This window comes from Sorex fumeus, unplaced genomic scaffold (genome assembly GCF_029834395.1).
Source record: "Sorex fumeus unplaced genomic scaffold, SorFum_2.1 ptg000018l, whole genome shotgun sequence".
Taxonomy (NCBI): domain Eukaryota; kingdom Metazoa; phylum Chordata; class Mammalia; order Eulipotyphla; family Soricidae; genus Sorex; species Sorex fumeus.
Genome location: NW_026606075.1, coordinates 4,319,764 through 4,344,638, shown reverse-complemented (window position 1 = coordinate 4,344,638; position 24,875 = coordinate 4,319,764). Strand labels below are relative to the sequence as shown.

Sequence of the window (24,875 nt, the reverse complement as noted above, 5' to 3'; positions counted from 1 at the left end):
TACTCTGGACTCTGTGTTCAGGATTACTACTGGTAGTGCTCAGGGGCTCATATAGGGTGCCAAAGATAAAACTGGGATTGACTATTGTCACTGTCACTGTCCTCCCGTTGTTCATTGATGAGCTCGAGTGGGCCCAGTAATGTCTCCATGCAAGGTAAATGCCTTACCCACTGTTCTATCTCTATAGCCCCCAGGATACATTTTTTCTTGCTGGATTTTAGGGAAATGCCATCTGATTCAACTATTTTTTTTAAAGATAAATTTAAAGAAAGTTCAACTTTTTTTTAAAGATAAATTTTCACTGCCACTGTCCTCCCGCTGTTCATTGATTTGCTCGAGCGGGCCCAGTAACGTCTCCATTGTGAGACCTGTTGTTACTGTGTTTGGCATATTGAATACGCCACAGGGAGCTTGCCAGGTTTTGTTGTGTGGGTAAGATACTTTCGGTAGCTTGCCGGACTCTCCGAGAGGGGCGGAGGAATCGAACCTGGGTTGACCTGGTGGGCCACATGCAAGGACGGCGTTCCCCGAATAGAGGACTGGTCTTCAGTCAAGGGTGTACGAGCAGCTGCACTGCCCTGCTAGAACCTCCAAACATGATACATTTTAAAGAGATTAACTTCAAACTTTTAAAACTAGGATAAAAACTAACTTCAGTAGTTGAAAGCTTCAGTTTAAATATTAAACAGAATCCTGAATTTGATTTTAGCATGGATAGAATTTAAAGTACTCAAGTCACAGAATTGCATAGGCTGGCAGGAGTTTGAGCATAAAGTAATACATAATGAATTAGCTGAGGGATTGGAACAAGGTGACATGAGCTAAAAGTGACTCCATTCCTGGGATTCCAAGGGCACTGTATTGTAGCACTGTCCTCCCGTTGTTCATTGATTTGCTCGGCCAGGCCCAGTAACGTCTCCATTGTGAGACTTATTGTTACTGTGTTTGGCATATCGAATACAGCGCGGGTAGCTTTCCACGCTTTGCCAGGCAGGCGCGATACTCTCCCTACCTTGTCCGGCTCTCAGAGAGGGGCGGAGAAATCAAACTCAGGTCGGTTGGGTGCAAGGCAAACGCCCTACCCACTGTGCTATCTCTCCAGCCTGGGTCCAAGAATAGGATGCAAAATTTAAATCATTAAGACAAAAACAAAACAAAACAACTCTCTCTCCCTCTCTCTGATACGTCACTCCCCTTAACTTCAGCTTTTGATGGGTTTTCCAAGGAAGAAAGCAGGGTACTTCCTGAAGGGAACAGGAACAGCCTCCTGCCCGGGAGGTGAGTGCTGGGATAAACACCCCTGCCTGGGAGGCGGGTGCCAGGACTACCTGCTGCCCAGGTGGTGGAGGCCGTTCATTGGTGGCAGAAAAGGCAGCGCCAGCTCAAGCTGGGCAAACAGGGAGAAGTGGTCGGAAGGGATGAGCGGGTGTGGACAGCCAGCAAGCAATGTTGTTCTCCAGTGGTGGTCCAGGGGGCCCAGTACGCCCAGGGTCTTCAGCTGAGGCTTCGAGTGGAAGAGGTAGTCAATGATTCCCTTGAACTCCAAAGTGTAACTGGTGTAAGGCATGAGGCCCTGCTCTTAGGCACTCTTAAGCCGGAAACTGTGGGTGATTCCACCGGGGGCTGTCCCAAATTTCCCACTGCAGCTGAAGTTGGTGAGACTCTCATTGTACCTCCATTCCTTAAAGTCCTTATGATTGGTCTCTCCTCCCCCAGTGCTCAAGTACTCCACAACACCAGAGTCGGGCAAGGAGTTGAGGTTGGCACACAGCACCAATGGGATGGTCCCAAGCTCCCCCCAGCACGCCAGGCTGCAGGCTCTGGGAAGCTCTGTAATGATGTTCTTCACTTCTGACAGGAACATCATCGTCTGGACCAGCTTCACTTCTGAGTACTCCAGGTCCCAGTGCATGTGTGCATTCGCCACCAGGAGTAGCTGGTTTTCTGCTCCGAGATGGGGCTTCCCCAGTGCTGTCCCCATCAGCTCCTTCAGCAGCTCCAACAGGGCCACGACACCAATGTTATCCTTAGTCATGATTCGATTCAGCATCGCCTCTGAGCCCGCAGAGTTGGCCGTGGCCAGCTGATTGAATTCAACTGTATGTTTCTGTACCAGAGTGATTTTCTCGGTCTTAAAGAATATTGCAGATCTGTCTACATGCTTCTGATCTTGTACCTACATGGTCCTTGCTCTTGATTTTGGGCTGAAGAACCCTCTGCTCCTTCAGTTCCACTAGGAAAAGAAAGACGGTAATACTGCTCAGTTTCCACCTCCTGCAGGCTGATGATGTCGGCATTGCAGTTCACAAGCTCCAGGATGATGGCCTTTTTCTGGTAGCCCCAATTGAGTGCCCACAATGGGCAGTAGACGTACAGTTGCCGGGTAGCGTATTTGTCACAAAGTACGAAGTAGCACATGATGGAGAGCAAAGCCATGGGCCTCGTCTGGTCAGGCTCCTGCAGCATGATCCATGATCTGGGGGATGGCTGCTCAGTGTACACTGCCAAGTTATCCAGCAGATAGTTCAGTAGCCTTCTCATTCCATCTAGTTCCAGATAGAGGTTCAGTATGACCTGGGTGAGGGGACTTCCTTTCAGACCTAGCGTCTGCAACTGAATCAGTTTTCCCAGCTCAAAATGCAGAACTCATAACAGGTTGATACTTAAATAGAGTTCCCTGAGTGCTACTATGTTCCCAAGTTCCAAGAGTACAACTGGGAGAAAAGATTAATAAATTGTAATAGCAGGTTGGAACCTTGTTTCATAAACAACTATCATCCACTCGTAATAATCAGTGTTTCTGAACTGCTGAAAGGTTAAACATTTTTTGCCAAGCACTTAATAAGCTATACCAATACTGTGGTCAGGTTTCAATGCATCAGCCACTTCAAAGTCAAAGTAAGAACAATCATCTCCCAGTATATAGAAGCTCAAAATGGTCAACAACTATTATCATCTTCATTTGGGAGATAGAATTTATATTTATTTATTAATTTAGTCTTTTTGTGTCATACCTGTTGATGCTCGGAGTAATGGTCTGCACTCAAGAATCACTCCTGGCAGTACATGGTTAACAAAATGGGATGTTAGGGATTGGACCTGGGTCGGCTGTGTGCAAGACAGACACCCTGCCCTTTATACTATCACTCTGGCCTTAATTTCCCTTATTTTGTTACAAGGATAGAGATACCTGGGTTATCAAAGGCTATCTCTGACCATGTGTACCACTAAACCTCAGTCAGTCAGTAAATTCAAAATCCTTTTACTATGGTACTAGGGAACAAGTACATGATTCAAGATCTCAGAGAAGCAACTTCTTCTGTGGTCATTATGAATTTTTGCGCTGAAAGCATAGGCATTGCACTGGCATATTTTCTAGAGATTTGGGGTTTTGTATCTGTGGAGACCATGCTCTTTAATTCCTTCCAATTGCTTTGTATTATCTACCTGGTACAGGAAGAAGACTGAGATTGTCACGCAGGGGGCAAATGATGTTCTGCCAGGGAAAGGCTAAGACTGGGAAGCGGTTTGCAAAGTCTTTGAAGTCCGTTTGTTTTCATTCACTCAGTAAAATTTAATTGCTGAGAATGACTTTGTGTTCGGAGAACAGCATTTTTGCCAATGTTTGCACCTCAGGGAACCAACAGGTGGCAGAATAGCAAGCACAGGAAACCAAATAACTTGGGGTGTGCTGCAATAAGAATACACCTTGGATATCGGTTCTGCTAATAGGGGAGGTCAAGGAAGTTTTCTCTGAGTTTACAGTGAATTCTAAGGATCACATATAACTAGACAGGTGTAAGGAAGGAAGAGATAAGCCTTGTAGAAAAGATTATAATCTGATGACAATAAGGATCTAAGTGTGTTTGAAGAACTAAGGAAACTGTAAACTGTGGAGCTATGGTCTAGGAGTACAAAGGTAGAATGCTGGCAAAAAAAAAAAAATATCTGAGTGTGAGACAAAGCTTTGTAGGAATGTTAAAGAATTTGGACTTCATCTTCCTCGGAGGACCAATAGGGAGGCTTTCTGGAGGTTTGAGCAGAAAAATAACAGTAACTTGATGCTGTCGGCAGTTAGAGAATGTTGAGAAGAGAAGAATCAGGAGTTCATAGACCAATTAAGAGGCAAAATACAGCTAGCCCTTCAACACACCAATTTAAGCTGCCCATCATTTGTTTCTTTGTTTTGAAATAAATACCATTGGCCCTACACATGCAGAGTTTTATACCACAGAATCAGGTCAATAGTATACAGGTTTATTTGGCTGATGTGAGCAGACTGCTGATATGAAGGCTAGCCAAGGGACAAGAGCATTGCCAAATTTTTTTCATCTCTGGGTCTTCTGAAGCCAATACCCCAAAGATGAAAAAAGATATGATAATGGTTTAGTTTTGGGAATGTCAAAAGAAAAAAACTTTCATCCACGTATCACTTAAAGATTTAAGACGTGAAATCTCTAGGGGTAAATGTTATGGGGAGATAGATAATGTGCTTTTGGGAAATAATAAAATTTAAGGAGAAATTGCCCAGCCCTGAAGCAGCCCAAAGACATGCAGACCAGTTCCCTTTGATAGGCAAATATCAAGCTCTTTACAGATGTGGAATCTGAGGCACCACCAGGATGCAGAAGGGTGGAACCCCTCTGAAAAAGAGAAGCTTCAGGAGACTGAAAGTTGTAAGAAGGTTAGGAACGGACCATCCTGAGTTCAAAGTTTTCCCTGTGAAGTACTCAGATTAACTGTATGCAGAGAACTTCAAGTCAAGAGAATTTGAAGAAATTCTATCTTTCTCCTTGATGCCATTCTCTGCTTTTACCCCTCAAAGAGAAGCCCATGCTCTCTCTTGAACACTTATATCTCTCTAAATTTATTTCCATAAAAACATCTTATTATGACATCTTATTATCTCATTCCTGCTTTGGACAAACTGGCAGGCTACCGAATGTAACCTGCCCACACGGCAGAGTCTGGCAAACTCCCCGTGGTATACCCAATATGCCAAATACCAGTAACAATGATGGGTCTCATTCTCCTAACCCTGAAAGAGCCTTGAATATGGTACTTTTTAAAAAATCTCAGGGCTAGAACAAAGGAGACGTTACTGGGGCCTGCTCGAGGCAATCGACGAATAACAGGATGGTCGTGATCGTGATCGAAAAACATTTTGCTTCACTGAAAAAAAAGATGATATGCATTTTTCTGTTTTGTGTGCAGTCTTTGCCTCTAACTCTTATTGTTGTTTCAAGGTCAAATATCCATAGTAAAAGTGAGTTAAGACAGCTTCAGATAAGATAACGGTGATGGAGAGAAATCAATCTATTTCTGAGGTTAGAAGTTTTTTTGATCACTTGCAAGGAGAGTCTATTTATCATCTTCAGTCCAAGTTTTTGCAGAATCTGCTTCTGCTACAGATCTTGGTGTCCATATGAGCCCACTACCCGCCCCACCCCCCACCGTGTTCCCTGACTTAGTATAGTCCGTCTAGAGAAGAATGACAGAGACCAGTATCTCCTCTTATCTTTTAATGTTATGAGACTCAACACATAGAAAGCAAAAGAAAACAAAACAAAGTAAACTGGGTGAGTGAACATTTGTAATTTCAGATGAAGCTCCTGAGAACACAGTGAGGATGATATGGGTAGGGGAGAAGATTGAATGAGAGGTGACATATGGACAATGGGCACTTCAGTGATGGCAGTGAAATAACTTTGTTCTAAAATACTATGAACTTGGACAGTATTGTAATAACTGTACCTAATTTATAATACAAAATTAAAACAGAAAGGTCATATAATTATTGATAAATAAGGGTAAAAAATTATAAAATAATCCCAATTATCAGATGGGAGGAAACAGAACATATTTAGATTCTTGGAAAAACAACAGTCAATACAACCTTTAAGAGACATAAGTTCTACTCCATGTCATATTTTTAAATGGCCAGAAACTGTATAAGATCAATGACTGTTTGGACCTGAGTTTTCACTTGAGTTTTCGTTATTATATTACTTGTCATGCCTTTGAATAATTTGGGGATTTACTACTTTAATTAGCATTTATGTAGTGTTGATTATGTTACATGATTAGGAACTTTGAGATCTTTAAGACTTTAATCATGCTCTTGTTTATATTTCCCTTAATTTATGAATTTAAAATCCAGGAAATAACATCTATTTGCTTGATCATTGATTCAATACTCCAAATTTTAAGACTTGAACCAATAGGTTCATTTTGTCTGTTTCTATTAACAAAATTTTTCTAAAAGTAACCAAAAGTAAATTCACCAAGTCCAAAATGAGTTGTATGTGAGGACAAGATGTTGTCTTTAAAAACATCATGTTAGTAATGACCATATTTTTCTAGAGGAGCTACTCATTGTATCATAAACTAGGTTCTAGAAGAAACCGTAGAAGTAATTGTTCCCTTTGACAGTAAGAGGAAAAGACTGAAACCTATTCCGATTTAATGTTCAGACTCCAGTCTTTTCAGAATAAATAGGCCCCAACAATTTGAAGATGCTCAAGCAAGTAAATGGAACTGAAAGCATCTTAGAGCTCCTTGTTGACACCACATGGTCATAAACCCTTCAGACTCTGCAAAGAGGTCGTAAAGCAAATTGTTCCTTCACAAGTAAACCGATTAAAGGGAGACAGAGCACAGAGCTTAGACATCTTGGAGCCTAATGAGGGCATTTCAGGGAAATGATGATCCTTTTTCTAGAACAAATGATAAATTTTTGTTATGTGTGAGAAACAGAACTGCTCAGAGGAATAAAGTTTGGGGACAGAGTTGATACTAATTCTATTTTCAGTAACATTGGGCTGGGTATCAGGGCACTTAAAAATTCCTAATCTGGCATTAACTGGGTAACTTTAGGTAAGTAAACCAAACACCATGCTTGTCTTTTCATATACCAAAGAGAATATCCATTTATTTTATGGACATTTATTGAGTACATTTTACTACCCAGTTACGTTCCTATTTCCAAAATCATTTCACCTTTACAAGGATTGCACAAGGAAGCCATTATTTTTCATTTGTAATAAGAAATTTGATACTTGGAGAATTTTTGTGACTTCTTTGAGCCAATTGGTAGAGTTTATTGAGAAGAAGTAGAGTTATAGTTGGTAAGTATCCCAACTTTTCAATCCAGTGTTACTCCTGCTACAATAAGAAGCTTTATTGGGGTTCAATTGTACTTATTTATGTATGTATATAATTAGATTCATTAACAATTTTTATCTCTTAGAAAAATTACACGTATACATTTATCTTCCCAATTACATCACAGACACTACAAAGGCAAAGATCCCAAATTTTTATATATTTTGATTTGGGGACACAGACAACAGTACTCAAGATTTGCTTCTGACTTTTTGCTCAGGGATCTCTTCTAGCAGTGCTCAGAAGACCATATGTGGTAGTAAGGATCAAATCTGTGTTAGTGGCATGTAAGACAAGTGCCTTCCTTACTATACTATGTCTCTGGTGTGGAAACTATTTATATCTTTGTAATATGTCTCCTCTGAGACTATAAAAACCAGCTCCCGGAGGAGAAGAGCGCAGTCTCCTGACCCCGCACCTGGCTATTCCTCGCCAGGGCCCCTTGGAGGGGAGCGGGTTGAGCTTTCCTCCCCGCCCTGGCCAGGGCCCCGGCAGCCGAAGACCTCCAGGACCAGCCACCACCATGCTGAGACCACTCTCCGCACACCTGAAGGTACCGGCAGAGGGACAAAGCCACGTGGGTTCCGGGGCCGAGATCCCCAAGCCTACTCAGATTGGAGTCAAGCATCCTCCACCCAGATCCTCCAAATTCCAGTAGGCGGGGGTCACACCCACCAACTGGCCCCCTGGCGCCGTGTAATCCCATCAGCAGCCAAGACTCTGAGACTATAAAAACCAGCTCCCGGAACTGCGCGGGACTTATTATGACATCTCATTCCTACTTTGACAAACTGGCAGGCTACCGAATGTAGCCTGCCCACATGGCAGAGTCTGGCAAACTCCCTTGGCGTCCCCAATATGCCAAATACCAGTAACAATGATGGGTCTCATTCTCCTAAAGAGCCTTGAATATAATCTCAGGGCTAGGATGAAGGAGACGTTACTGGGGCCTGCTCGAGGCAATCGACGAATAACAGGATGACCTGTGATCTGATATATGTCTCCTCATTACCCATCTTGATAAGTAGACTATTGATATTCCTTCGTTTATTCATTTCCTGATTCATCATTTAACAACATAATAATGTCTATTATATAGAAGATACTATTCTAGGTGCTTGAAATTCATCAGAGTGCAAAAGAGATTATTTCCTTGATCTCATTCACTTCCACTCTAGTGGAAGGAGTAGCAAATAAATCACAAATGGCAGAGGCCATAAAATATATTTGGGGGTTATAAGGACCATTTTAAAATGGAAAGGTTAGGAGGCATTGGATTGAGGCAGAAGGGGTCAGTTTGCCATTTTAAATAAGACCATCAGGGTAGGCCTTATTGACAACTGAATTATTCTTTACTTAAATCCAGTAGTTGTCTTCTGACAACTTCAGGAGTTCAGTTTTGTATATCCAGTGGAGCGATGACACCAGGTTTAGCCTTAAACCAAAATTCACTGACACACAGCCATTCCCAGCAGAGAATCGTCGATCAATAGCTTCCATATTTATCTACAGAAACAGCAGGGGTATGAAGTACAGTGGCCAAGGCAAAGATTGAATTTATGTCATGCCCTCTAAAACAGATAGCACAGCATTAGGGCATAGGGCTTAAGGTAATGCTGACCTTCGCTAGACAAACATGAGTCTCAACCTCACAGATGTGTGATCAATAGCAAGGTAACTAGCTACATGGGACTTCACACATCTGTCAGCTAAATCAGAGCCCGAAAGGGCAAATGCCGCTCCAAGAAACATTAGCCAGATTTGTGGTGCTGACTCAAGGAGTTTGGGTCCATAAACCAATGCATGCATTACAAGGAAACATCAGTATGACAATTTTTCACTGGTGACATTCATAACCTTGTTTCAGTACGGTTTTCTAGTTGATATTCATGGAAAAGTGTTGGATTGGTTAGACTGTCATCAGGGATCATTTTGTTTTTATTTTATGCTTTTAAAGAACCTATGTTCCCACTTACAATAATTTTCTGTTTGTACCCAACTTCCCTCTGTTTCCAGCTTTGTTCCTTTCTTATCCCGGTTTTTTAATGATTATCTGCCTTCTTTTGGGGGGAGAAAATGTGACCTGGCAGTGCACATGCTCAGAGCTTACTCCTGACTCTGAGCTCAGGGATCACTCCTTGTGATGCTCTGGGGCCTACATGGCATACTGGGGTCAAACCCAGATTGGCCATGTGCAAGGCAATTTCCATACGTTCTCTATTAATGCTACATCTCCAATTATTATCTTCTTTCTGGCTTTCTTTTGCCTTAGCTCTATTTATCTTTTTAAAATTATTTTTTAAAAATTTTATTTTTATAAAGTTTTTCGCATCAATTTATTACATTCAATATTTCAACACCAATCTCATCATCATAACACCTTCCCACCACCATTATTTCAATTTTTTTCACCCAAGCCTGCCCCAAAGGCAGATGCTAAATAATTTATTTTATATTTCTTGTTATGAATATTCCACTAAAAATGATCAAAAAGCTTTCCTTAGAGGAAAGTGTTTGAAAATTTTATCTCACCTTGGAGTCATTAATCCCCTATAGAAGAGATCACTAACATGTTGTTGCAGATTGAGACCTGTAAAGATTGGTTGTCTTCTACTATACACCCCCTCAAATGTGGTGTGTTATTCTTGGTATGTCAGTGGCATAAAGTATGTGATATTGTAAAAATTTTAATAGGAATTCTAAAATTTTTAATAGGGTGCTAGAGCTGGAGTTAAATTTTTAATTGTATGGTGATTTTGGGGTCCTGGGGCATCTCTTCAGCGTGTTGTTCTCTTCCTAGATTTATTTGTGAGTCTCTGGATCATGGTGGTTAAGGAGCTGATATAGCTCCCAGAAGTGGTTGGTGGGTGTGACTGCCAGGCAGCAAAAGCACAGTGAGATGGGGGAGGGGGCCCATTCTCTACTCTTTGCGAGGCTGGAGGTTTCATTCACAAAACCAGCATACCTGGATTTTTCAGTGGATTCATTCTCATGAGTGAGTGGTTTGTCCCCAGCCTGTGAAGATTGGCCATGAGCATGGCAGTGATTGGATTCTAGAGTTTGCTGTTTCTGGGGTTCTGTTGGGGCAGATGGAGAAACTCACCCACCACCCCCTCTGAGGTTCCCATGAAGAAGTCATCCTGTCAATCTGTGAGGCAGGATATCTGCCTCTTTTGCCTTAGCTTCAATTTCTTTAATTTCTCTTCTTTCCTTTCTCCTTTTCTCTTCACTTCCTTAAATACTTTTTGGTGTATACTATGTGCTGAGATATAAACGATGTTATATGTTTTGCTTTTCCTTTTATTTTATTGTAAAAGATGATGTGATTCTTGCAAGAACACAAATGAGTCTGAACTCCATAACTTTGGTAAATTTTGTAATGAAAGGAGGGTGATGTAAGGGACAACACAGTTGGTAATAAGCTAGTTTTTCAGAGAGGGATGTCAACTAATACTTGAAGGAAGGTAAGTGTTGTCCAAGCCAGCAGTGGATAGGGATTCTCCAATGAGAAGAGTATGAAGTAAAATATTATGGGTGGTCAGAGTTTAGTAGCCAAGAAACTGTTCAAAGGCCACTGCAGCTGAATCAGAATGAAGGAGGCAGAGTCTGACATCAGGGCACCAGAGTTCTCAGAGGCCCCTTTTCCTTATTCTTTCTCCTTTCACTATGCATTAAATTTGGATATGAGAACCATATTTCTCCAAAACTATATTCAATTGATTTTTCAATTTATCTATTCAAAATAACTACAGAACAGAACATGATGAAAATTGAGGATGAAACAGGAAGCTTTTGATAAGAAAATGAAGAAAAGTTGATTTTTCAACTTATTCATTCAAAATAACTTCAAAAAACAACCTGATGAAACAGGACGGTTTTGTTTGAAGAAACAGATATTCAAATGGACACTTAACAACTGAAAGTAGCTACTACTTTTTGAGCATGAAATAATTCAGTTGCCCCCAAACACAGTATTCCTGTGATACAGTTATTAAGGTGAAACTGGCATGTCTGTGTAGTGTGTTTTTATGTGCATGCCAGTGCATGCTGTACTTTTTGCTGAAGGTAGCATTTAGGATTATTCCTCATTAAAAATCAAATCTTCTCCAATGCATTAAAAATATTACATTATTTTCAGTAACTTATTTGCCTATTTCCCTTAGAAAGATCAACATTCCACATCAACATTTCTCTGTAGTCACCATTTACATTCTCATAACTTTCCAGTGTGGTGTCACTAGTGACATGCTTAATTTGCTTCTAATTCCTTATTTAGGATTGGGGAGATAGTATTTGTACTACATATTTCTGCAGTTTTATTGTAATATCCTTAATTTTCATTGATAATCTTTTTTTTTAAAGTAATGATCACAGATGTGTGGAGAAAGGTTAGATTGGAATTACTGGGGGAGTGACAGAGAAGTCAATAACAACGCCACTGATCTCATCACTGGATCACCATAGTTCACCCATAGTATGCTGATATCTTTGCCACATGTCCACTCACAGTCTACCTGGCATTGACGTCCTCTTAGTCACCACAATACAGGGCAATGAGCCATGAGCAGCTGGCAAGAAGCATATGAGTGGACTGTCCAATCATATACTTGCAGTGTCCCATATATCCTGTAATGATCTTTCCAGTTTGTCCCTCTATTTTTATAGCAAAATTATAATTCATTTAATAGAAATTTATGTTGCTATGTTACAAGCTCTTAGATTTACTGAATTCCGTGTCCCACTGGCATTTTTCTTGGCAGGGTTAGAGCTAATGATTTTCTGGTCTTGGCCCATTCTTGGACTAGAGGTTCCCAACCTGCTCTAAAGAGACCACTTCCTACTGGTTCTCTGGGGCCTGGGGCATAGTTCAGGGCAACTCTTAGTGGCTGAGTCCTGAAAGTTAGTGCTCCAATAACTGGGAAGTGTTCAAGGGCCTACACGTGCATGGTAGGCATGCCACTGCTTGAGTTAGCCTGTCAGCCCAGAACTGTGTTTTTAACAGACAATTCCTAGGAAGAATATTGAAAACACTTCTGGACGTGACTTGTTTGACAAGTACTCTTATATTAGGCTTCTTAAATTGACTAGGACTTTAATTGTGTGTAAAATAGTGATTAATTCTTAAAAATACTATCAACGTCAATTTTTTTTGTTGAAATAGACAAAGATTTTATATAGGAAATTTTATATGAAAAATACTTTTATATGAAAAATAGGTGCCAGAGAGATAGGACAGAGGGTAAGGCACTTGCCTTCTACACCACACACCAGGGTTTGATCCTGACATCCTGTATGGTCCCCTGAGCACTGCCAGGAGAGAGTCTTCAGCCAGGAATAAGTCCTAACCGTATATAGGTGTGGCCCCCAAACAAACAAACCAAAAAAAATAAATAAACAAAGAAAAATACTTGAATAACTTTTCTGGATTTTTAATATGGAGTATTTTCTGTAGAAAATTTCTCCTTTCTTGGTAATTTTTAAATATTTCAATTATCTTCTTTTGTTTTGTTTTGGAGTCACATCCAGTGGTGCTTAGTGCTTACTCTTTCCAACTCTGCTCAGGGTTCACTCCTGACCGTGTTCCAGGACACCATGTGTGATGCTGGAAATTGAATCTGAGTTAGCTGCATACAAAGGAAGGTTCTTGCCCCCATACTATCTCTCTGGCCCCAAATACTTTAAATCTTTAAAGTTAAATATTTTTGTCCAATAAACAAGGCTAATGAATTTATATGGAAATCATATCAAGAATTGTTACTTCATTGATAGCATAACCTGAAAACAATGACAATAGATTTTGCAAGTTTCTGTATTTGCATGAGGAGTAACTTCCTCCACTGCACTAAAAGAGAAGAATAGGAATGTGTTGGCAAGTGAAGAAAGGACATTCATGACCAGGTAAAGAAGCTCTGCAGAGAAATTAAGTGGGGATGGTGATCTGTTTTCTAAATAATAAGCTATGTGATATTTTAGGCACCTCTTTCCATATATTAAATTTCTCTAAGACTGACCTGCCATCCAGAGTCAGGTTGGAACAAAATTTGTAAATAAAACATTCTAAATAGCAGCACGTAATTGTAGTAGATAAATAATATTTCATTTGCAAATTTCCATATTAAAACATGGTCTTTAAAGTTTTGCTTTATATTTGGATAAAGACTAGGGTTATTTGCTTTTCTCATCCATGATAGATAATATTTCTTTATCAAGTTCAACATTTCATACGTAAAGAAATTGGCCTGGTGAAAATTTGATGTACTCTTCTTGAGAAATTACAAAGCAGATTGGTCATTCCAGGCAGGCTCTTGAGTTGCTTGTATGCCAAAAGCATGTTTTGCGCACTCTGAATCTTTATTATTCTGTCTTCTGTGTGTCCTTACTCAAATTACTCTCATTGTCTTCACCAGAGTGATCTATCAGTACTCACACTTTCAAAAGGGAACATACCGTACATTCCCCTAAGACCTTTCTCTAACAGTCACCTATAGCCAACAAGTGACTTGAATAGGAAATATGTATCTTCCTTCCTTTGTGGATACACAGATTCTGTATAAGGAAGTCACTGGCATTAAGGCAGAGGTAGTTCTCACTGTTCTCACACAATTCTACTTTAATCAGCTTAATTGATGCTGCACTTGTCAGAAGGCAATTTGAGTGAGCCCTGAACAAAGAGACCAACCTTTACTCTTCGGTGCCAGGTTGTACGCTTTTGCAGAGCTGCTGTCAGGCATATTTATATCCTTTAGCATTATTCAGGAAGTGGTAAAAAAGATAAGGGTTAAGAGAACTGTTTTCTCAGTGGGGCCAATTAGATGAGGAGACTGAATGTAAAGAGTGAAAAGTTAGACCTCTCAAATGCAAATGAACTAAGCTTCTATTTAACAGAGACAGCACATAGAATTATCATTAATGCATGAGTAAAGATCAGTGAAAGATTCGCTTAACCTGATCTTAGAAAGGATTATGTAGTGTTATGTAGACTGTGTTAAAAATATTATTTCAAGAGCACAGTGAGACTAATCTATTGTTCTCTTTGATGGGAGGATAAAAATGTGATAATTTTTGTCTTATAAACAATTTAAACACTGTATTAAAAAATTAAGAGACAGTATAGCCAAATCATTTCTTCCTTTATAATGACTAGAAGAAAATGCATATTATATTATTAGATGATTTACATTCTGACACTAAAATAAAACAAAATTTAAAATCCATTCTGAATCACTTGGTGGTCCAGGATTGGGTTGGGGAGAATTTTGGTTAATACACACACACAACACACACACACACACAACTACCAAAAGTGTTATAGGGAGTGGTCATACCACTGGAACATCTGAGCACCATCTCAAAGATACTCCCTCAAAAAAAGTCATTATTTTCAGAATTATAAAATAATAGATTTATGACATGTAAGCTCAAGCACAAAAGAAATAAATTTTTGGGGGGGGAGGTCACACCTGGCGGTACACAGGGGTTAACTCCTGGTTCCGCACTCAGGATTTACTCCTGGTGGTGCTCAGGGGACCATGTGGGATGCTGGGAATCGAACTTGGGTCGGCCACATACAAGGCAAAAGCCCTACCTGCTGTGCTATTGCTCCAGCCCCAATAAAATTTTTGATAAAAAAAAAATGTTTTTTCCTGGAGTTAGGGCCATACCCATAGTGCTTAGGGCTTAGGGCCTCTGTGTTCAGGGGACCATAATGGGTGCTGTTGATCGAAATTGGGCCAGCCATGTGTAGGGCTGGCGCAGATAGTACCTTTCCCCGTACTATCACTACAGACAGCTTTGTACGTCTTACATTAGCTTGTAAGTATTAGTTTGATGAAAAAGAAACCGGTCTTGTTTCAAATAAAATCTCTGGAATAGAGGCTTTATTTGTTGCTCTGTTTGGAAGTTTTCTGAGAAGTGCTTCATGAGAAGGATTTGTCTGTGTACCTATTATAAGCTTCTCATCTTTACAAATCTGCACAGACACAGTTTCACACTTCCAAAGATGACTGATCTCAATTCATAGCTAAATAGAGTCAGACAACTTCTTTATAAATTTTATAAATCTTGAAACTTCTCCTTTTGTGAATAGGGTAAAAGTAAAGTAAAGTAAAGGCCCTCCCATTGATCATCGATTTGCTCGAGCGGGCCCAGTAACGTCTCCATTGGAGACTTTGTTGTTACAGTGTTTGGCATATTGAATACCTCACGGGGAGCTTGCCAGGCTCTGCCGTGCGGGCGAGATACTCTCGGTAGCTTGTGAATAGGGTAAGTATGGGTATTATGTTAATCTAAAAACTATTCTTAAAGAACTCCTTTTGAGTGGCCACACCAATGGAACACCTGAGCACCACTTCAAAGATACTCTCTCAAATAAAGTTATTGAGTATTTTCAAAATTTTAAAATAATAGATTCATGACACTTTTCTGATTACTTTTAGTAGTGCCATTGTTTAATTATTTTAAAAACATTTTTATATTCTTTTACTGTTCCGTTTTACACAGGCCCATTTCCTACTGTGGATACACGCTGTGGGACTAAATAAAATATAAATTGAATCAAAATCTAAATAGCATTTACTTTTGTATATTTTTCCTGAAAAATATGCAAAGTCAATGAAGACTTAAAAATCAATTTAGAAATAGGCAAGGAATCTTCTCTGTCTTCTGTGAAAAAAGAAATTCTAAGAGTTAAAATAATTATAAAAATGTGCATGTAAATAATTTTATACATTATACTTCACCCACTATAATTTTTGAGTAAACAGAAAATATTTACATGCATTGCCTCATATTTAACAGGATAATATTGGCTGATAAATTAAATTTATATCAGCTAATAACTTAATTTCAGCTTAGATTTGTGTGTGACTTTGGCTAGAGCTGGGTGCTTCACGGAAAGAGAGAGATGCCAAGGTCACGCCCACCACTTGCTTGCAGATCACAGGCTCTACCACTCAAGTCACACCCTAGCCTCAGTTTATCTAACTAGCTAAAGAGACAGTCATGTCAATGTTAGCCAAAATGAGTGCATCTGTGTTGAATAACTAAGTTGGTCGGGATCAAAAATATAATCTTTTCCAGAAATAAATATAATTTGTGAAAAATTTATAGTCTGACAATATTTTCTGTCAAATTTATAACCATTACAGTAATATAAGCTATGTTTTCAGTAAAAGCAGGAAGTACAGAAGTAGGAGGACAGTTTCTATAAGATGCAAATATATTTGGCAGAATGCTATTTGCAGTATTCACTTAAACATCCTCTCCCCCTCCTCTGATTGTCTGAAGCCCTGCTCTTATCCCAGCATCAAGATCATGAGGTAAACAATGTAAGATAGTTATGTTACAATGGAAATCAGAGAATAAGAATCAAGTTATAGGACAAAATTTGTTTTAAAACAAAATATAAGACAAAAATGCAGGATAAATAAAATCCAGCTTTTGTCATGTGCCATTGATTACATAAAAGATAAACTTTATGAGCAGTGGAAGATAAAGAATTTAGAGTCACTGGTAGATTCCTGAAAATAAAGGTCAGGTATAATTATTCTCCATCCTCTACCCTTACCTGACAAATCCAAGAGAGGACAACTTCTTATACCATTCATTATAAGTTTTGAGAGTGAAACTATCTGTTCTTTCATCCTAAGCAAAATTTAGCAAACATAGCTACCCAATTTTTCTATAGGTTCCATAGTGACAAAACATCTCCATATATCTAGGTAAATGGGCTGGACTTCTAGGGTATACAGGTGTCATGAAAGAACTCACAGAATAACAGGAATACTTACTTTCCCCATAAGTGTCAGAGAGAAATATGGGCATGACACACAGTGGCAATGAAACTACAACTACTGTGCTTTTGTGACAATGGTTGGACATTGAGGTTGGACAAAGAAGTCCTTAAAAGTGACTGAATAATGCTTAGAAGATACACATCTAGCTGAATTGCAAGGTTCTATGTGAACAGATGAGATGGATGATGTCCAGATTTCCTCTACCTCTCACGCAGCCTGTCTCTATGAAAGTTCCAAAGAACACAGTAGATGAGTCAAGGGAACTATAAGACACTAAAATGAATAATTAAGCGACACTAAGCTTAAATATAGAAAAGACAGTTAAATTTATTGATTATTTTATTTTGATAAGATGTAATTAATGGTCACTATGTATAGCACTATAGCACTGTCCTCCTGTTGTTCATTGATTTGCTCGAGCAGGCACCAGACTTGTTACTGTTTTTGGCATATAGAATATGCCACGGGGAGCTTGCCAGGCTCTGCTGTGCAGGCAGGATACTCTTGGTAGCTTGCCGGGATCTCCAATTTGAATGAAGGACTCGAACCTGGGTCGGCTGCGTGCAAGGAAAATGTCCTATCTGCTGTGCTATCACTCCAGCCCTACTATGTATAATTTTAATATATTTTTTATTTTGGATATATCATTGATATTTTAGCTCTTATACATAAATAGTTATAAGTATTTAAAATATATAAATAATTGCTCAAAAGCTATATTTTGAGTACAACTCACACAGCCCATTTTCATTATGAGTAGTATGAAATATGGTGAAGAAATTCACGTGGCAGAAGGTCCTTCATCATCATTGTTTTTAATTGAATCACAGTGATATACAGTTACAATGCTTTCATGTTTTTGTTTCAGCCATACAATGATATTTATTGAATTGGGGCTGAGATATTTGGGCCACATGGCAGTGCTCAGGGATTACTCCTGACTCTGATCTCAGGGATCATGGCTGGTGGTTCTCAGGGGATCATATTAGGTTCCAGGCATCGAACACTTGTCTGCTGCATGCTAGCAGTGCCTCCTTACCAGCTGTACTATTGCTCTGGTCACCTTCTTCATCATCATTTCTGGAAACCATGGAATTTTGATCATTTCCTCTTATTAAAGACCTATCAGATTTCCTAATATCACTGTTCAGGTATTGTGCAATTATATCAAGTTTCAAATGTTGTGCAATTACAGCTAAAACTCTGGGGAGTGAGGATTTCAACCATTTAGTCTTTGCACAATTATTCTACCCTTTTCAAATTTTATTTATTAGCGAATTAATATTCATTTATGTGAAAAGAGAAATGTTTCAGAAAACAAGGAAAGTAGAATTTTTATCTATTTTCTCTTGGTATAGTTTTAAATCTTTAAAAATGAGAGTAGGACTCCATTGTGTAAATGTACCAAAGTTTCTTTAACCAGTCATCTGTTCTCCAACACTCAGGTTTTTTCCAGATTTTGTCTATTGTAAAGAGTGCTGCAATGAACAAACAAGTGCAGATGTCACTTCGGCTATACTTTTTTCTCTCTGGGATATATTCCCAGGAGTGGGATTGTTGGGTCAAATGGGAGCTCAATTTCTAATTTTTTGAGACTCGTCCATACTGTTTTCCAATTGCCACCCATTGCCTCTTTTGCAAACCACAACACCCAATAGGAGAGAGAGAACAAAAGGGAATGCCCTGCCACAGAGGCACGGTGGGATGGGGGGATGGGGGATGGGAGGGATACTGGGATCCGTGGTGGTGGTGGGAAATGGGCACTGGTGGAGGGATGGGTATTTGATCATTGCATAATTGAAACCCAAGCACAAAAATTTGTTAAGTCTACAACTGTACCTCATGATGTCTCACTAAGAAAAATTTTTTTAAAAAAATGAGAGTAGGATGAGAAACAAAGCTTCTTATGTTCTGTTTCTGTAAAACAAATTCACCCAAAATAATAAACCATGCTCAACATCACTCTGTGACTGAACACTGTGAAGAATCGATGCCCTTTGAAAGTCTAAGAATGAGTATAAGGGAACAGCAGAAACGGGCTGCTCTTCATTATCTATATATCTTAACTCTCCTAGTAATGCCGTGTTTCCCTGCATTATAAAAGGTAAAAAAGGTAAAGGCCCTCCCGTTGATCGTCGATTTGCTCGAGCGGGCCCAGTAACGTCTCCATTGGAGACTTTGTTGTTACTGTGTCTGGCATATCGAATACTCTCGGTAGCTGGCCGGGCTCTCCGAGAGGGGCGGAGGAATCGAACTCAGGTCGACCATGTTGGCTGCGTGCAAGGCAGACGTCCTACCCGCTGTGCTATCCCTGCATTATAATGAAATCTTATTTCCTTTTAAAGTTTTCACTTATTTATTAATAACGAACTTCTGTTCAGAAACAATTTCTGTGGCAATGGTAAATCAATTTGACTCTAACAACTAAAGAGTTGGCAATTCCCTGCTCACATTATGAATTTTAAATAGAATAAAATTACTACGCGCTAATTTCCCTTCTCCAGGTATTCTGAGACTTAAGAAGAACAGGCATCGAAAGGTTGGTGTGATAGTATGGTAGTCTAATCTGACATAAGCTCTAAGTAATTTTCTGCTGCTACATGCTATAAGGGATATCAATTATTCCTTATATTACTTCTGAGAAAAATATTTCACAATCTCTAATTCATGTATGTGAAATGATCATTAGTTTGATTAGGGATAATTAAAATTCATAGTTTGTTATTTATTCAAAGTCACTAAGTAGGCTTTTGTTTGACGTGATGCATTTTTAATGACCAGAATATTATTTTTTACTTTTATTAAAGTGAATACAGTAGCAAAAAGAATGTTTGGTAACTAATATAGATAATGGATTTCAGACTTGTTCAAACTGTAGTTTCTAGACTCTGATTCCTACAGTGAATTCTTCATCAGGATCAACCAATAGATAGTAAAGAAAGTGGGGTGGGGACCGGCGCGATAGCACAGAGGGTAGGGCGTTTTTCTTGCATGCGGCCAACCTGGGTTCAATCCTGGGCATCCCATATGGTCCCCCCCAAGCACCTCCAGGAGTAATTCCTGAGTGCAGAGCAAGGAGTAACCCCTGAGCATTGCTGGAAGTGACCCCAAAAGGAAAAATCAAAGAAAGAAAGCTGGGTGCTTGTCTTGTGTGAAGCTCACTCGGTGTCCATCCCCAGCACCATGTACTGTCTCCCAACTTCCTCCAGGAGTGATTCTGTACACAGAGCCAGGAGCATTCCCAGAGCACAAATAGGTGTTGTTCAAAATAACAGCAGCAATAATGCTTCATTAGGGTCTGGTGGAATCGATTCCAGACAGCTGGTTGAGTGGGTGCCTTCGGAAGATTCTTGCATGGGTGATCCTAGGAAAACATCTTGAGAAACAAAGAAGTAATGCTTCCTCAATAAAAACCTCTTTCAGTTTGCTATCTTAGAGCTACACCAGTTAATTAACTGATTCCCCATTATTGGTAATTATATAAACATGATACATTTGACATAACAAATGTACATAATGGGTATATTATTATTATTATCCAAAGAAAATTTGTTTATATATCTTCTTACCTCTTTTTTTGTCAGTTTTTGGGCCACACCCAGTAGTGCTCAGAACTTATTTCTAACTCTGTGCCCAGGGATCCCTCCTGAAAGGGCTCAGAGGAGCATCTGTGGTACCAGGGACCGAATCCAGGTTGTCACGGGGCAAGAAAAACCTGCTGTACTATATATAGCTCTGCCCCAGATTTGCTTACTTTTAACTGGATGCTCTTGTGCTAATTTTAGGGTCTCATTCGGGGAGGACATCACATTTCCATGTTGATTTAGCCATTATGTCTCCCTAATTCTCTCTTGGTTTGTGACAACTTCTCAAACTTTTCTTGTTTTTGATGACATTTACAGTTTCAAAAAAACAGGAAAAAGTGTTTGTTTTTTAAACTTTTTTTTAATTGAATCACTGTGAGATAGACCCTTAAGAAAGCTGTTCATGATTGGATTTCAGTCATACAGTATTCCAACACCCATTCCTCAACCAGTATACAGTTTTCAGAACCAGGGGACAAATTATTTTCTATCTCATCATTATGAGGGTAAAAATTATCAACATAACATCAGTTTTGACTTAAAATCAATTACTTTGCTGAGATAGTGTTGTCAGGTTTTTCACTGTGCAGTTATCTTTTTTTTTTTACCTTTTGGCACACTTTGGAAAGAAGTTCATGCCTGTAATACACAGTTATGATATGCCTCCATTAGAGAAGAGCATCTACTTAAATCCTTAAATTATTTGAATTATTCTGCATGGATTGAATTATTCTGCAGGGCTGGAGCGATAGCACAGTGGGTAGGGCGTCTGCCTTGCACGCAGCCAACATGGCCGACCCGAGTTCGATTCCTCCGCCCCTCTCGGAGAGCCTGGCAAGCTACCGAGAGTATTCGATATGCCAGACACAGTAACAACAAAGTCTCCAATGGAAACGTTACTGGGCCCGCTCGAGCAAATTGATGATCAACGGGAGGGCCTTTACTTTTTACTTTACTTTATTCTGCATGGATACTTATTTCTTCATTCTTTTTTAAACATTTATTCAAGTATTTAATTGTTAATTAAATTAAATTAAAGGCCCTCCCGTTGATCATCGATTTGCTCGAGCGGGCCCAGTAACGTCTCCATTGGAGACTTTGTTGTTACTGTGTCTGGCATATGGAATACTCTCGGTAGCTTGCCGGGCTCTCCGAGAGGGGCGGAGGAATCGAACTCAGGTCGGCCATGTTGGCCGCTTGTAAGGCGAACGCCCTACCCGCTGTGCTATCAAGAGATATACATTATGCTTAGAATTATAACCTAACAATGCTTAATTTTGTTTCGCTAATTATTTCAGCTTTGTTTGCTACGAACTTTCAGTTGGTTCTAATGTACCATTTATATGCCATCACTTGGGAAGGGGGTTTGATTGGATGATTACTTGCTTTGGCCTTCCTTATTTCCTAGCAGTGAAATGTGGTCGTGACTCATTTATTTCCTAAACAAGTTCTAAAAATTACCAATTTTCTTAAAAGTATTAGTTTCTTTATTTTTATTTTATTATTTTTTTTCCTTTTTGGATCACACCCAGTGATGCACAGGGGTTACTTCTGGCTCTTCACTCAGGAATTACTCCGGGTGGTGCTCAGGGGACTATATGGGATGCTAGAAATTGAACCCGGGTCGGTCACGTGCAAGGCAAATGCCCTACCCACTGTGCTATTGCTCTAGCCCCAGTATTGATCACTTGATCACTTGATATCCCACTACTCATGATTTGCTTGAGCAGATGCCAGTAATGTCTCCATTCATCCCTGTCACATGGTAGTGTAGCCCAATGGCATCTGTTCATTCTAGAAACATGAAAAGCCTCAAAACGATCATGCAGGGTCTTGACGAAGAAGTCTGACCATCTCGTAGGTGGGTGTCCATGCGATCTTTTGACATCTTGTGGAATCCAGTCGGTAATGGCTCTAGTCCAGCGGTCATCTCTAAATCTAATTACATGTCCAGCCCATCCTATTTTTGATGCCTTGGCAAATGAGACAGCATCGCTGATTCTTGAGCGTTGACGGAGGCCAGAACTCTGGATTCTATCTCTCATTTGAGTGAAGTGTGATACTCCAAGCATAGCTCTTCAATTCCTCTTTGAGAGACCCGAATAGCTTTCTCATTCTGTTTGCATAGGGCTCAGCTCTCTGAGGTGTATGTTAATGCAGGAAGAACAGTGGAATTGAAGAGATGTGCTCGGAGCTGGAGGTTCTTCATCCTCTTAGCTATTTCTTCGATGCTCTTGAAGGCGTTCCAAGCTGCTCTTTTCCTCCTGAGCAACTCAGGTGCCAGGTCACTCGTCATGTTGACTTATTGACCTAGGTATATATAACTGTTGCATTCAGAAATGGTCGTTCCGTTGAGAGTGAATGGAACGTAAGGAACAAGACTGTTTTGCATGAACATTGTCTTTGCGAGATTCAGCTGTTATCCGACCTTTCCACATTCATGGTCGAAGTCGGTCAGCATTTGTGCTGCTTGGCTGATGTTTGGTGTTATTAAAACAATGTCATCAGCAAAGCGGAGGTGGTGCAGTTGCCAACCATCTATCTTCACTCCCATTCCTTCCCATTCCAGTCGTTGCATGATGTTCTCGAGGGTGACACTGAAGAGTTTCGGTGAAATGGTGTCACTCTGCCGAACCCCTCTCTTGACACAGATGATCACTTCTTTGTAGATTGGTAAGATCCTGGTAGTGAACTTGTAATACAGCTCACGGAGGATCCTGATGTATATTAAGTTTGAACACTCTGATTCGCTAGGGCTTCAGTGACCACTTCCATCTCAGCAGAATCAAAGGTCTTCTTTAAATCAATGAACATTAGACAGAGCGGCATCTTGAACTCTCGAGAAACCTCAGTGAGCTTGGTTATCATGTGGATATGGTTGATGGTGCTAAATCCTTTTTGAAGCCTGACTTGCTCGCATGGTTGTCCTTCATTTAGTGTTCTGCCAATCCTATTCAGGATGACTCGAGTGATTAGCCCCAGTATTAGTTTCTTTAAATAGTACTGTCCTCCTGTTGTTCATCAATTTTCTCGAGCGGGTTCCAGTAACGTCTCCATTGTGATATTTCTTGTTACTGTTTTTGGCATATGGAATACACCACAGGGAGCTTGCCAGTCTCTGCCATGCAGGCGGGATACTCTCGGTAGTTTGCTGGGATTTCTGAGAAGGATGGAGAAATTGAGCCTGGGTCCGCAAGCATGCAAGGCAAATGCCCTACTCACTGTGCTATTGCTCCAGCCTGTTTCTTTAAATACACTGTCGTATTAAATGTCAAGAATTCAGTCAGGTAATAAGCTTTTAAAGATGAAACAGTCACAGAAAATACATAATATGGATAATCTTAACAGATGGCATTTAAGAATAGTTGAAAATAACAAATCTCAATCTTTTGTCTCATATATTTTGAGATTCTGAAGAAACTTGTTTTATGGGATATATTTATTTATGTTTACTTAATTAAAAATAAAATTTGAGATATTTAAGATATCTCTATAAAAGGCCCCAGAGCCCAGGGCACGCATGTCTATATTAATCATTTAAATAATAAATACATTTGTTCATATAAACAACATTTTTAATTAATAAAACTGTTTTGGGGTCAAAAATATAGTACAGGGGTTAAGGTACTTGTTGCCATGATGGTTCAGCCCTAGGCTCCCCATATCATAGCTGAGTAGCACCAAAAGTGTTCCCTGAACACAGGGTGTAGAGTCAAGTCTGAACATTGCCAGGTATGGCCCAGTTACCAACCCTCCAATTAACTATGTTTAAAAAATTATTTAAAACAGTGTTACTGCTTTAAATTTTGCACCTCTCAAATGTTTGACTAATTGGAAAAGGGCGGATTATAAGATTAGCTTTTGTATTAAATCTTTTGAGATTTGCTGTTTCAGCTAAAGACTATAAAAATAAGTCAGATGTACAATGTACTTGAGCAGAGGAGATACATTTTAATAGTTTTTACAGAAAATTTTGAATATATCGCATAAGCTCTTTAAAAACTACTATATCTTAATAAGATATTGAGGGTAAGAGAGGAAAAAGATCTTAGCAGTATAATCTCTATTATTTCTAACTTGTTCATTTCCTAGAAATCTTGGAGGTTCACCAGGGTCTACAGAGTAAACTTTAAATGCTTTTAGTTTTAAAAAGTTTGTTTCAGGAAAAAAATGGTATCTATAATATTGTCATTTATTCACTGCCGACTTGTCTAATTAGTACTCATTTTTATTTCATTATTTTCTCATTACATTTTCTTCATTGGCAGAGGACGAATTGGCATAAACTCTGCACAGCTAGTAGTATTAGATTAGAAGTCAATGTAACATTAGG

The 24,875-nt window shown here is 39.5% G+C and overlaps 1 pseudogene; it reads right to left on the bottom strand.

The window, feature by feature from the left end:
* Window positions 1–1,324: 1,324 nt before the first annotated feature.
* LOC130021640 (CCR4-NOT transcription complex subunit 6-like) lies at window positions 1,325–21,179 on the bottom strand (annotated as a pseudogene).
* Window positions 21,180–24,875: the final 3,696 nt, after the last annotated feature.